Source organism: Taudactylus pleione, unplaced genomic scaffold (genome assembly GCF_031769625.1).
Source record: "Taudactylus pleione unplaced genomic scaffold, aTauple2 ptg000282l, whole genome shotgun sequence".
Classification (NCBI taxonomy): domain Eukaryota; kingdom Metazoa; phylum Chordata; class Amphibia; order Anura; family Myobatrachidae; genus Taudactylus; species Taudactylus pleione.
This window is the reverse complement of record NW_028284684.1, coordinates 16,188,864-16,203,029: the sequence shown is the minus strand read 5'-3', so window position 1 is coordinate 16,203,029 and position 14,166 is coordinate 16,188,864. Positions and strand designations below refer to the sequence as shown.

The 14,166-nt window shown below is 43.3% G+C and overlaps 1 protein-coding gene across 2 annotated transcripts in view; it reads right to left on the bottom strand.

Annotated features, from left to right (window-relative positions):
- CCDC92 (coiled-coil domain containing 92) overlaps window positions 1-12,451 on the bottom strand; it is a 66,007-nt gene extending 53,556 nt beyond the window's left edge. The window contains exon 1 of one of the 2 annotated variants that reach the window (XM_088482169.1): window positions 12,141-12,451. The gene's annotated coding sequence lies outside the window, so the exon portion shown is untranslated. Of the gene's footprint in view, window positions 1-3,956; window positions 4,119-12,140 lie in introns of those variants that run through there. The other variant, XM_088482173.1, reaches the window with a different exon arrangement.
- Between the last annotated feature and the right edge of the window lie 1,715 nt (window positions 12,452-14,166).

Sequence of the window (14,166 nt, the reverse complement as noted above, 5' to 3'; positions counted from 1 at the left end):
AATGCCACTCAAAAGGCGTGGCAAGAGGTTTGCTTTGAATTAAAACATTTTTTAAATGTGTTGGGAAACAAGGATAAAGATATATATGGTTAGTTCTTTTATTTATAGTACTGTTTTCAGTTATTGAGTATAAACTAGTATTATCTTTGAATAGAGCTGCTGCTGAGCCTGCCTACTACACTAAGAAAACAAACCACAACATTAAAAACGGCTCAAAGCCGTTGCATGTGAAAGGCACTGATTGCCGGCAAAACAATGGCCAGCTTTGACCGCTTTTTTGCCGGCCGATCGAAACTGGTGTGTGTGAAATAGCCCTATGCCTTCAGGACTTCTCCTGTGCTGCCATTGTTCTCTAGAATATCTTCCCCGGATTAATAAGACTTTTGTCACTGCCTTTAAACGTGAGCTAAAAAATTTACTTTTCACTGAAGCCTACCACACCTACACCTAACTCTTCAAATGTTGCACCCCACTGCTCTGCTCCCCATGCCCACTCTGTGCACCCCCCTCCCCCCCCCCATATTGCTCTTTTAGAAAGTAAGCAGGGCTCTCTATCCTGATGTCTTGTTACATAATTAAGCATTCTGTGTGTGGTAATATTGCATCTGTCAATTTCTTTACTGTACCTATCTATATTGTTCACTGTATACAAGTGTAATCCTGAATGTGGATTCAGGATTACATAGGAAAGCCTATGTACTGTGCTACAGAACTCTTGTGGTGCCATAGAAATGGAAGATAATAATAAGGATGATGATAATAACAATAATACTACTACTACTAATAATAATACAAAAATATGGAGAATTAGTCTTACATTATTGTATACAAATAGTAAACAACATAGATTGTAAGCTCCATTGGGGGCAGGAAATGATGTGAATGGACAAATATTCTCTGTACAGCGCTGCAGAATATGTGTGCGCTATATAAATAACTGGTAATGAATAAATAAACCTGCAGGAGCTGCTATAGTACTTGATGAAAGTAAAATAAAATTTTAGGTAGAATATTATCGGGCAACATCGTCACGAGTTTTTATCAATTATAATAAAATATGGATGCTATTCAGCAATATTTTGAGCAGGAACAGCGGTTGCGGTAACACGCTGTCCCTGCGATGTCACAGAAGGGATTGTTTTTGGGATTCCGAAAACAATCTGTTCTGTTTGTTCCTCTGCGCATGCTCATGAGCTCGGGAACAGTCTCCGTCCCTGCTTGCGGTGACCGCCGATGGGGTAAGTACAGCTCCAGCCAGTCCGAACTGATTGACATGTGTATACAGGCTTTATACTAGCCTGTATACATGTATATTTATGTGCTTTTATATTTAACATTTATATATAAATGTTAAATATAATAGCCCATAAATATACATGTATACAGGCTAATATAAAGCCTGTATACACATGTCAATCACTTTCGGTTGGTTTAACAGGCTCTAGAGCAGTGATTCCCAACCTCGGTCCTCAAGGCACACCAACAGTCCTAGTATTAGTGATGTCCATGCTTAAGCACAGATGGTTCAATCAAAGTAACTGAGGTACTAATTAAGTCACCTGTGCTCAAGTATGGCTATCCTTAAAACCTGGACTGTTAGTGTGCCTTGAGGACCGTGGTTGGGAACCCCTGCTCTAGAGTGACTTACCTGTCGGCGATCACCAGAAATCAGGCACAGAGACTAGGTGGAGTTACAAAATGCTGCAGGGACTTATGGGAAAATTTCTCTTTGTCCAAGCAGTTTTTGGGATATTTAAGTATTTTCCTCATATAACGCCATTCTGAGATGGCATTAAATAAAGGAAATATTTTTCGAGTGATTTTACGCTTTTTGCTTTGCTGAATAGCAAAAAGTGTTAAAGCACTGTAGAGGTCAATGGCCTGATCCCTACAGTGCGGTACTCAGTGAGATGGGAATTAGTGGAGAAGATAATTGCGTTATCTTCTCCATTATACCATTGCTGAATACGGGATTTACATAAAAAATACGGAAATCATAGTTTCCGTATTTTTTATGTAGACCCCTGAGTGAAGCATCACTAGACACAGGAGAAGTTTTAGCTCAATCATATATTTACTTTTTGGCATAATTAATATTTACTTTTTATGCAACTTCAAAGTCTTGCAGAGTTTACTGAACTCAACTGGAAGCCAATTAACCCACTCTAGTGTATTCATAGTAAAGGTAAACTGTCCAATAATCTAAAAACACAGTTATTTTATTAATACAAAGTTGCCATATTCTACAGTATTAGCATAATGATTATGCAGCTATTTAACATGATTGCACACTAAAGTAAACATGGTATTTGTTAAGGGAAATTACTGATAATATCTATTGTTTTTTTTGTTAAAGAGTCAATGTAATTTAAATGAATTTGGCAAATGAATCCAGTCAGGTTTAATAATAATCTATAACACAGTTGGAAAAGACAACATTTTCGCTTTATAAATGGTACAACCATCATACAGTAGTGTTGTTGTGTCTCTGCATATACTGTACACAAAGGGGCACAAAGTATCCATATGACCTTTGTTTGATCACTAAAATAAAATGGAGCAAGGTATAGAGATGATTAAGCCCTATGATAGCCAGAGGTCTGTGTTCTAAGGGTGTGTCCTACAGCAAAATGCTCTGTGCAGAACAATGGTACACTGACAGCTGACATAATACTTGTGGCTCTCCTCCTAGACACACACTGCACTTTGAGGGTTCACTTGTATTTACTCTGCACTATCACATCAACCAATAGGATTATCTGATTGGTATATGAATCCAAACTGACCAAAAGCAATGACATAGGTATAGTTGCAAAAGTAGAATAAAATATAACGGTTTTAAAAAGTCATACTTTTTTTTTACAAACAAATTAAATAAGTACAGTATTGTAAACATGTATATTGACATACGTGTTATTAATGAGTAAAAGCCATACAAAGCAGTCATTTTAATTGTGTAGATAGACACCAATTTCAGTATGTCTTTTCACAGATATAAGGCTAACTTTGCAAACAAACGTACCTACAGTTCATTGTAAAGCCAAAATCACAGTTCAGTTTCAGCTGCTAGTGTTTTTATTATTGAATTCCAAGCTAAAGAAACAATGGGGCAATAATACAAATGCAGCTTTGATAGTGGTTATTATTGTTGGCAAACTAGATGAAGCAAATCAACAAAGTGATCTCAACAGGAGATATGAAATGAGACGCACATGGCATTAGCTGCAATGCCAGTCTCTGGGAACAAATCCCTGCCACAATGACAATGGAAAAGCCTGGCATTTGCTCTAGAAAACTTTTCTGATTATTTTATTCCAAGATAACTACAGTGTGTTGAATCCTGGCAGAATAAGCTACAGATAGCTCCGCTGATTTCCCTGATTACCTTCAAGAGGGTTGGCCATATGTACAAACCACTACAACTCAATGTTTTCATCAAGAGTACAGTAAAGTTCTTTCACTTTAAAACGGTGATAAATAGCCACAAAAGCTGACCCAGTTTTTTGCAGTGAAGTCATCCTTCTGGGCAGGTGCTTTGTAATTTACCTGTAGAAAAGATTAACTATTGCCACTGGTGAATTGCTAGCAGGGCATAAGAGCAGGCATTAACAAAGCAAAGTATACAAGGGATGCTACAGTAATAATGGTCAGGTACTGTGGCAGTAAAGGTAGGTTATAATTAAAACGACAATGGATCACTTTACTTGGTTTGCGTACACGGAGAGATTACAAAGCACAATGACAGTATAGACACGCACACACATTCCCTCCACATAAAAGTGAACAAATTGGGAAGGTACCAGTCTGGACATATTTCCATATCTGCAATGCGGACCATCTGATCTCCAGTCACATCAACGTGCCGGTAGTCTGCAGAACGTTCATTCATGTTAGTAAATCATTACACATTGCAGTCATTACCTCTAGAGGAAATAAGGTCGCCTCGGGAAACTCACCCTATAGATTTCAGCACCACGTGTAAAGGGTCAGCTCATGGGGAAGCGCTGCTGCTCACTCACACATGGGCAGGGGGACAGCAGATAGGACTGTATGTATATTGTATGTATGCAGTCACCGTATCCCCGCCCTGTCATACACACAGCCCGACAGCAGCCCCTGCTCCTCTTGTGATCAGCGGAGGAAAACGCCCTTCTCACATCCCGGGGGTATGATATGGATCGTTTATTCCAAGGCGATGCCCCGCATACTGATGACGAGGGCTGGGAGGGCTAGGAAGAAGACACTGCACCTCCTACAGAGGCAGATGAAAGGTATTGCTGCTAACCAGCACATCAACCAGTGCTAAAAATAAATCCGGTCAGAAGATATCTGAGGCAGTACTGCCATCCCAATATACAGCGGGGAAAGGATGCCATGCAGAATTACCACTGGATTCCAAGAAGTTCAAAGAGATACACAGTAATCAGCAGCAATCCTGTATACACTATATAGGACATACAGTACTGTACATACACTCTACCCAGCGAACAGTGTAAGTCACCTACAGTATCAACAGGAATCCTACGTTATGTCATCTTATGTTATGTAAACGGACACACAATGCAGAACACTCAGAATGAGTTTGTGCTAACTGATGTCATACCCTGCCGAGCTCTATGGGTGCTCAGAGTATATAGGACAAGATAACACTAGAAGGATGTTCTCATTCCAACATCAGACATCATAAAAGTGGCAGAATTCTGACACACAACACACGCATCATACTGTAGCACAGGTGCGGGAGTACCGCAACCTGCATCCTATTACACTGTGCGGTCATGTACTCTATACATGTTGTCCGCATTGGTGGGTCGCTGTGCGGCCACATATCTAGACAACAGCAGACATCATAAGTGTCAGAGTAACCTAATTATTCTTCTCTGAGCCATATAAATTACTAACACAAAAGCTATGTTATCATGCAGCACTGACTTGCATTACGCTCATAGAAGTACAGTAGCAAATAGAGAATTGTATCAATTAAAAATGCAGTGAAAATACCAATATATTTAACATTACAATTATTTTTGTAACATTCACAAATACATGTGAAAAAAAATACAAGGAAACTAGAATCAAAACGTGTTTTATTTTGTTGTGCAAAAATGACAAATAATTGTGGTCAGAAAAGAGGGCTTTAGTTTGGAGGAATTTACACCGTGATTATGGTGTCATTTGTGCTTGCTATATTGCTGTCTTTGGATAGTTATGATCACAAGCTAAACCGTAAAGTTCATTCATATTTCATTGTATGCATTGTATGAAAAAAACACATATATTTCTCCAATCATCACCTTAAGTATATATTGTATAAACTGTATATAGTTCAGTACAGTAGATTGTGAAGTAACAGTAGCCCTTGCCCTCTCCCACTACCTCAAGCTAAATATCATAGAAGGAACTAACACCCTGTAATACTTAGTATATACTCTAGCCAGGGGCGTATTTTTAATGGGTGCAGGGTGTGCAGGGCACATGGGCCCCTGGGTCCAGGGGGGCCCGCACTGCACATTCTGCACCCATAAAACTTACCTCTCCAGAGTCCCACGTTGGCTCCGGTGTCCCCGCCTGTAAAAATGGCTGAAAATGGCCATTTTCCCGTCGTTTGCGCATAGGTAGTACAGGGAAAATGGCCGCCATGGCCATTTTCCCGGTGACCTGTGCATGCACTATAGACTCTGGGCACACTATAGTGCCGAGAGACTATAAGTGTGGCGCTAGCCGCACACCTCTCAGTGCGCAGTCGGCCGCCGGACGGAGGAGAGGGCAAGCGTCGGAGACTGCACACGGGCCCCCTCCTCTCTAGAAACGCCCCTGACTGTACCTTCCTACTCTAGTAGCAAAACATGCTATTACCCGTGTACACTCACTAGTTACTAGTTTACCTTTTCTTATTGGACAGCAACATATCAAGCTATGACCCACATTCAATTAGAGGCGAAAAGAAAAACATACAAAAAAGTTTCTCTATCCAAAGGCAGGAGAAAAGAAGTGCAAAATCTCTACTTTTGAGTAAAAAAGTGGGGACTTGGGCCCTGATTCAGAGCCGGACGCTCTGACAGAACGCTCGCTCTGAATCAGGGCCAGTCTTTTTTTTTTAGAGCGTCCTCCTTGCTGCTCGCATAGCTGTCGGTGGCCACCCACAGCTATAGCGAGCGGCCATGATGATGGTCGCGGTGGTCAAGACCATCGCGACCATCAAGACCATCATGGTGGTCAAGACCATCGCGACCATCGGGCTTGCATCGAGACCTTTGTGGTAGGGTCTCGTGGCCGCAAGCCCCAGAGAGCTTTCGGCTCAAACAGAGCCGAAAGCTCTCCCACTGACATCACTTGTGATGTCAGTGGGGCCGCCCCCAGACGGTAGGCGTTCTCATGGGAACACCTCCGTCTGGGCAGCCACCCCCCCGGCCCGCCCACCAAAGGGGGCATGCTGTCACTCAACATCGACAGCACGCCCCCTTTGGTAAGAGACCCGGAGCGATGGATTGCCCATCGCTATCCGGGTCTCCGGCATGCGCACGACGGAGCCGGCTTCGTCATGCGCATGCGCTCTGGGCCACCATCGACCCGGCTGCGAGCGCTCAGCACTTGCGACCGGGTCTGAATCAGGCCCTGGGTTCAGACCCCTTTGGGCACCCCCCCCCCTAATGACTAATTTGGCCAAAAAAAATTCTAAATACCCCCTAAAAAAAGCCATGTCATTTTTGGGGTGAACAATGCAAAAAGTGTTTGAAAATTGGGCTAAAGTACTTAGATGGGTTTTGGGGGCTTTATGGATGGGACAGGTGTTTTTAGGATTGCAGGAGGCTGCAGCAGGTGTGTTTTTCACATTTTTTAATTCTTCACTTTACAATCCCCAAAATATACTAGTACCCATTTACATGTACCTCCAATTTAACTACAGAAATTATTTTTCCTAAAACACATTGCTTAATATCATTTTTCCACACTTATGTAAATATGCATATAACAGCCCTTTGACTCAAAATATGATCCCTACTTACTTTTATTATGGCTAATAATACACTTTTATATTGATTCCCCGGGTGAGTTAGGCTTTATTGGGGGTACAGACTGATTTCCCCCCAAAAAACTAACTTTTTTGCCAGTTCCACTATTCGCTGCATTCTCTCATATGTTTACGCCTGTTTTACAATTGAATAGGGCGAAAAGCGGGTGCGCGCATTGAGTATTCAGGTGAAAAGTTTGCCTCAAAACATGCGAAGGAGGGAAAAACTTTGCACTTTTCGGCGATCACGGTTTTTCACCTCTAATTGAATACGGGCCTATCAATGAATTCCATTTACAACTCTTCTCTCCTCTTTTCTTACTAATAAGCTCATTAGTCCAGTAATTTTGCAAGAAATCTGCACAACACAGCTCTACTCCAACTAGCTGTATGGATATATAAAGATTCTAGTTTTGCAAGGTAACACCCCCCCTCCCTCACCCTATCAATCAGAATCCAGGGTGTCCCAGCCAGCTTCTGTCTAATCATTGCTCTATCTCCTATTGGAGGATATGGGAGAGGTTCTACATCCAAGTGATCTGACACCTCTTGTGCCCACAGCTCTAAATGGATGACTGCCCAACCAATCAGACAACTCGCTCAGCACAAGAATGACTGGTTTCAGATTGCAAATGTTAAGCTTTTCTGGCCTTGTCATGTCAGAGAGCTGGCCAGCTGTGGAGTATATGAAATAGCTGGGGTATGAGGGAGATGTGCTACTACAATGTTACTTTGGTGGACCATTGCTTTCTTATGGGAACTCTTTTGCTAGAAAGCAGTACCTTTGGACAATTGAGAAATAGTTTACTTCTTTCAGATATTACACTAAAAAGAAGACTATATACATTAAGATTATGAGCATATAAACCATTAATATGCAGCGGTAGTAGGAATAAATGTGAAGGTGAGGGTATGACAATTAAATAAGAAAATATTTTGTAAATAAAAACACAGCCGGAATAAATAAAAGCGTAGAATGTAATAAATGGACAAGGATTATGCCAGTGGTTCCCAAACTAGATCCCGTGGTATTCAGGGGCACCGCGTGGCACTTGCAGGTTGGTGGTCCAGGACCAAATTAAATTATTTATGGTCCATGTGATAGGCAAAGCCAATGCTGGTTATTAATTAAAATTTATTTTTACATAACAAGGAGCACTGTTGAATTTGACAGAAATGCAATATTTAATAACATAAAACATACATATGTAAAATTCCTTTGCATAAATATATACAGTAACACAGTAAAATACTTTGACATTAATTCCAATTGACATTATATATATATATATATATATATATATATATATACTTTAACACTAACAGCACTTTGCCAGCAGATATGGAGAAAGTTTAGACTAGATCAGTCTTTGTTCCGCTTCCAAAAAAGGGCGATGCACAGGAATGTAGCGACTATCGGTCTATTGCACTCATATCAAAATATTGCTGAAGATTATTCAAAGATGCATGGCCTACTTTATAGAGAAGGAGCTCCCAGACACGCAGGCTGGATTTCGCAGGGGTCGGGGGACCAGAGATCAAATCGCAAACCTGCGATGGATTATGGAAAAGACTCGAGAGTATCAAAAGAACGTGTACATTTGCTTCATTGACTACAGCAAAGCATTCGATTGCTTTGATCACGACAAGCTATGGAAATGTTTACGGCAGATGGGTATTCCGGAGCACCTGGAGAAACTGATGCGATCGCTATACATGAGTCAATAAGCCACAGTCAGGACAGCTTTTGGCAACACGGATTGGTTCAAGATCTGAAAAGGTGTTCGACAAGGCTGTATTTTCTCGCCAGAAATGATCAAGGGACGATGCAGTTTGGACGAGTCTACAATTGGAGTACAAATCGGAGGGAGGAACATCAACAATCTACGATATGCCGATGACACGACTCTGCTTGCTGAAAGTAGAAAAGACCTAGAACATCTGGTCAGAAGAGTCAAAGAAGAAAGCGAGAGCATGGGACTGTACCTCAACATCAAGAAAACAAAGATAATGACTACGGAAAGTGACGATGCAGTCCATATTGCAATCGATAATGAGGAAGTCGAATCGGCACGAGACTTCCTCTTTCTGGGTTCTAAGATTGATCGCAGTGGAGAATCATCTACTGAAATAAAGCGACGAATTGCACTTGGCCGCAATGCTATGCTAGGAATGATGAAGATATGGAAGAACAACGATATCAGCAGCGCAACAATGCAATTGTTTTTCCTATCTTTATGTATGCAAGCGAAACCTGGACACTCAAGAAGGCAGATCGCAAGAGAATTGACGCTTTGAAATGTGGTGCTGGAGGCGAATGCTGCGCATACCATGGACAGCAATGAATACGAACAAGGCAGTCCTAGAGCGGGTCAAACCAAAAATTTCATTAGAAGGCAAGATCACCAAACAACAACTCTCGTATTTTGGACATGTCATGCGGGCTAAGGGCCTGATTCAGAGCCGGATGCTATTTGCGCTCGCTCGTTCAGAAAATAGGGGTGGCTATTCAAATGAACCGTTCGCTCTTTGCGGTCTGTTCACGCCTCTATGTCTGACTGAGCGAACAAAACTTGCAGTCGTTTTTTGGAAAAATACGCCCCCTGGCCGCTCGCATCATACGTCATGTCCGCTATTTATTAGATTAATCGAGTACATCGACCAGGGTATGAACTGCTCGCTATTCTTGTGGTTGGTTTTTGCTACCACAATTTTGCGAGCAGTTCTGGCTATAAAATAACCCAGTGACGTGGTCAATGACGCTGCTGTATTAATTATGCACACCCTTAAAACACCCGTTTTGACCTTTAAGCACGCCTGCGTTCGGATCTCCACTTCCCGTTTTCAAGCACCTTCCCCTGTTACCACCCACATACGCCTCATTCTGTCACTCAAAATAGCAGGCATTCGCTATTTAGCGAACAAACGATTTTCACCCGCACTGACTGGTTTGCGCATGCGTATTACAATCCATACGCATGCGCAGTTGGGCAAACATCGCTCGGAGCGAACGAGCAGCCGCTTACGAGCGGCTCTGAATCAGGCCCTAATTCCCTAGAAACAGCGCTAATGCTTGTATTCGTCAGCGGGTCCAGAAGAAGAGGACGCCAAAGAACTCGTTGGCTGGACACAATAAAGGCTGACACGAACATGCCCATAAATGACCTGAAGGAAGCGGTCAGAGAAAGAGAAGCGTGACGTTCGCTGATCCACAAAGTGTCCGAAAGTCGATGTCGACTAAACGGATAATCATCATCATCATATATATACTTTACTATTCAGAAAAACTAAAGGAAAATTCCTTCTTGTATAAACCCCAATGGGAGTAGCCACTTTGTACCCTTGTAATAAGTAACAGTTCAGAAAGGCCGTAAAGTTCAGATTTGACCCTTTAAATTTGTTGGCAATTACACAGCTCCAATCAGCAGCACATCACAGTGAAAGGCGGTATTAGTGAGAATTACACAGTCTTAGGAGGAATATCATCATCTCCTTTCTTAGGATCTTACCGCTTCCACTCTTGGGATCCAAACAAACTGTATGATCCCCGTTTGCAGAGTCTTTATAGGGAGCGCTGATATTGTGAATTAGTGTTGCTCTTCGGGAAGGGAGTTTCTTTATACTTTTCCCGTCTGCATGTAGCCGCCTGTGACCAGCCGTCTTCATCCATAAAACCTGTCTACCAGCCGGAGAAACTAAAAGTATAAGGAAACTCCCTTTCCGAAGAGCAACATTGTTTCACAATATCAGCGCTCCCTATAAAGACTCTGCAAACGGAGATTATACAGTTTGTTCGGATCCCATTGGGGTTTATACAAGACTGATTTTTCCTTCTTTCTGAATAGTAAAGTATGTATGTATGTATGTATGTATGTATGTATGTATATATATATATATATATATACATACATCAATTGGAATCAAAGTCAAAGCGTTTTCTTGTGTTACTGTGTATGGGGGTCATTCAGACCCACATGGGAACGCCTCCGTCTGGGCAGCCACGCCCACCAAAGGGGGCGTGCTGTCAATCACCATCGACAGCGCGCCCCCTTTGGTGCGATACCCATAACGACGGCTTGGCCGTCATTATTCGGGTCTCGCGCATGCACACGATGGAGTCGCCTCCGTCGTGCGCATGCGCACTTGGGCAACATCGACCCGCTTGCGAGCGCTCAGCTCATACTCTGTAGGAGCAGCTCTTCATAGAGAGAATAATTAATTGACATTATTAAATTTATAAGCGCCTGATTTCTATCTTTTGCGATTGTTTTTAAAGCCAGTGCTGGTGGCTACCAATCATAAATTATGTGGGCAAAAAGAAGTGCAACCCTGTCCACCACCACATAACTGACCCTAAGGATGAGAGGTTAGCACAATTTACTTAATATAATACATTTTGCTGAAATTCTCAGTAAGAAACTTTTGGCTTAGGGGTGCTGTAAAACAATCCTGATACCAGTCTAGGGTGCCATGATTCTTGAAAGTTTGGTTATCATTTGATTATGGCATAATATATAATATATACATCATATATAGCCATAATATACAATTGATGCAGAGGTGTCCTAGAAACATGCAAATACATCAAATAAATTAATTAGTTCTAATTACGTCAGGATGCTCCAGAAAAAGCAAAGCTTACCAGGGAGTCTTTGCTACAACTGAAATCAGTCACAATATTTATAAATACAGATATCTCTGGATATATAATAAACTACCCCAACTGTGGGCTGGGATCTGCAACATTGTTTCAGCCAATGCTCCAATATTATAAACTTCATCTGCAGGAATGACAATAAGTTACTACCACTCTCAGGGGTCTATATACTAAGCCTTGGAGAAAGATAAATTGGACAGAGAGAATGTACCAACCAATCAGCGGCTGTGTTTGAAAAATGACAGGAGCTGATTGGTTGGTACTTTATCTCTCTCCAAGGCTTAGTACATAGATCCAGTGATACAGTGTTACAGATATGCCTTATGCATTATTATACATGTAATCACTAGGCTACATAGAGCACACACAAACCACTACTAAGCACAATGCAGTGATCCTAGTGCATGATTATGCTATGCAGACATGTGCAGTCAGTGCTGCATTATGTATTGCTATGTGAGGTATACATACACATGAAGCGGGTATTACAGCCAGTCAGGGCTGTGGGTCATGTCCGCTGGCCTGCTCCTTCTGTCCGGCTGCCTTCACTCCTATCTCCCTGAGCTACCGGCCACAATAAAGCAATGCATGACGGGAGGCCTCCCGGAGCCTACAGCTCCCACACGTTTCCTATAAAAGGGTCCCGGGGTGTCCGTCGTGATCTCCGGCCAGGAGATAGGTTCCGTGTCGCCCCTGCAGCGCTGCCGGGGTGTGTGTACCGGTACGTGGCGACAGTCTGCTGCAGGAGAACGCACAGGCTCCTGCTCAGGTGCAATGCGGTCACCATGGAAACGAGGTCACCCAGGAAGAGGCCAGCAGGTGTTCTACCAGCTACAGCCGCTAGGGGCTAACGAGAGGCACAGCACAGTGGTAAAAGTAGTTTTATTACTGTTACTGATTCCTGTCATCATATATATAGAAGATAATAGCTATCCCAAGTGGCATCAAATACAGGCTCATTTACAGGTAAATGATCTATAGTCACAGTTATGCAGATTAGAGAGTTTTCCATAATTTGAACACGTCTAACACTTTACAGCTCCTAGTCCTAAACTATTTCTGCCCTCGGCATCCTCCTCACTAGATTATTTGCAGAGCTTCTAGATGACTTTAGCAGGCGATTCTTGATTATCACACATTGTATGTGACATTATCACTTAGCAGCAGCAAATGCATACATTTTTTCCATATAGTCTTTTGGAATGTTCTGAATAATGGGATTCTGCATAAAAGATCCCATACAGGATGCGTTCTGTATCCTGACTCACAATGTCGGTGCCGGAATCTCGACACATCAGAATCTCAGTGACAGCATCACGACAGCCAGATTCCCGACGGCAAGTTTGGGGTTGGGGTGAGGGTCATGGCCATACAAAGCTGGGCCGGGCCTGGGTGAAGGGGGCGTGGCCTATTCACGGGAGGCATGGGCACGCCCCATAGGGAAAAAAACCTTTTTGCAGCGCCGTGAAGCGGGGAGGGGGACGCTGTGAGACCCCATCCCGGAGCAAATCCGGGTTGGGGGGGGGTTTGCGATCGGTGTGATCGCTCCCCTCCACAGACAGAGGAAACTGCGAGTGAGTAGTCTCCCACTGCAGCCCAGCCCATAGCAGCATGTGCTGGGCTTCTGACAGGTGAGAGGGAGGGGGGGGTGGCGTCAGACCTGTGCGACCGTCTGGCCCCTCCAGCAAGCCCTGGCTCAGGTAATTAATACCCGCACCCCCCCTCTTGGCATTCCTGAGGAGGGTTAGGGGTTAGGGATAGGCACTAAGGTGGGAGGATTAGATTTAGGGTGCAGGGAAGGGAGTGTCAGGTTCAGGCATTAGAAGGGGTGGTTAGGTTCAGGCATCGGGGAGGGAGGGTTAGGGGAGGGGTAGGGTTAGGGTGCGAGGTGGGAAGTGTTATTGTTAGACTACAAGAAGAGAGGGTTAGAGGGGGAAGGAGGGAGGGTGAGTATACTTACCCGACCCCTGTCGGGATACCAACCATCGGGATGCTGCTGTCGGTATTCTGAAAGGAGGCATCCTGACAGACGGCATTACATACCTTTCCGGTGAGGTCTGGCAGCATCCCCCTCCTCAGCTCCGTCCTCCGCTCTGTTACTGTCAGCCTATTGCATGCTCATGACACTTTCACCTGGTGGGGACACAGCAAAGCCTGGAATATAGAAAGGCTGTTGCTGGGTCCTCACTGCCGGCAATGGGGACTGTATCTATAGATGGTGTAAGCGATACAGTGACAAACAGCTGTAATCTTAAATTACCCATTTGTTACATTTTGAAAGGAGGACATAACCCCTTTAGCAAGTGCCAGGGGCGTAACTAGGTATTTGAGGGCCCCATAGCAAAGTTTGTAAGGGCCCCTATGTACCACCCAATGGTGAAAATGTATATAACACATGTAACTTTGAAAAGGAAGATGGGCCTCCCTCAGCTCTGGGCCTCATAGCAGCTGCACCCCTTGCACCTATGGTAGTTACGCCTATGGGAAATGTTAAATG